The sequence below is a fragment of the Suncus etruscus genome, chromosome 17, assembly GCF_024139225.1.
Source record: "Suncus etruscus isolate mSunEtr1 chromosome 17, mSunEtr1.pri.cur, whole genome shotgun sequence".
NCBI classification, from domain to species: domain Eukaryota; kingdom Metazoa; phylum Chordata; class Mammalia; order Eulipotyphla; family Soricidae; genus Suncus; species Suncus etruscus.
Genome location: NC_064864.1, coordinates 8,625,202 through 8,626,379, shown reverse-complemented (window position 1 = coordinate 8,626,379; position 1,178 = coordinate 8,625,202). Strand labels below are relative to the sequence as shown.

At 33.4% G+C, this 1,178-nt stretch overlaps 1 non-coding gene across 1 annotated transcript; it reads left to right on the top strand.

Moving 5' to 3' along the window:
• The first annotated feature begins 501 nt into the window (after positions 1–501).
• On the top strand, positions 502–608 carry LOC125995242 (U6 spliceosomal RNA). The gene has a single exon (XR_007490795.1). It is a non-coding gene; the product is annotated as a U6 spliceosomal RNA (small nuclear RNA).
• The last annotated feature ends 570 nt before the right edge of the window (positions 609–1,178 follow it).

Genomic DNA, 1,178 nt, shown 5'->3' with positions numbered 1-1,178 from the left:
AAACCTTCAATGCCTTCATGATCCCATTGTGAGATATAACAATTTTTCACAAATTTTCCTTTACTAAGTGTTTTTGATAATCCATTACATTTATAACTAGCAATATTAAATAACATTTTGTGCCTTTCAATGTGGAAGGCTTGAGGGCGAGTGGGAAACTGGAGTCAAAAGAGGAGGGACTGTCACACTGGTGAGAGAATTGGTGTTAGAACACCGAATGCCAGAAACAACTGTACTACAAGCAAATTTTGCAAACCATGGTGTCTAAATAAAGTAAAAACAAACAAATAATGAAGAAGAATATTGGTGAACCATAGGACATTCTCAAACAATCCAGTATATGTGTAAATGATATATTGGAGGAAAGAGGGAATTTTTAGAATATTTATTACAAAAATATTAGAATAAATAATGCCTTAAGAAAAGATAAATGCCAATATTCTCAATCATGTGTGGTAATACAAAGAAGCAAAGGGATGGACAATAAAAATAAACAAACCTGTGCTTGCTTCGGCAGCACATATACTAAAATTGGAACGATACAGAGAAGATTAGCATGGCCCCTGTGCAAGGATGACACGCAAATTCATGAAGCGTTCCATATTTTTTCGGGGACCACATATTCCAGTAGCCCCGGGGGTGAGGGAGGAGGTATGGGAGGTAGGGCGAGAACGAAGGTGTAGGGAGGACAAATCGGTGATGGGAATCCCCCTGATTTTATGTAAATATGTACCTAAAATATTATTGTCAACAATATGTAAGCCACTATGATCAAAACAAAAATTATATTAAAAAATAATAATAAAAAATAAACCAACCCTTAGACTCTGACAATAGGAATGGTCTTCAGCACTAGGTGATGAATATGCAACAACTTTGTACACCAGAAGCATAAAAATTAATTAATACTATTACATAATATTGCCTACAGAGTTTAAGGAAATAAATGACAAGTTTTTAAAATGATGAAAGACTATTGGTCTATAAATTCTAGAAAGTTGTGAATTCCCAATAGAATGAAAAACTGACAGGAAGATACATAGAATATTGTCATGAATAAAGAGACATTTTAGTATAATAAAGGACTAATTCATCAAGAAGACATAATAATCAATCATGGGTAAAACCCAATGACAGAGCTTAAAAATGTATGACCTAAGACTTAATATAAAAGACAT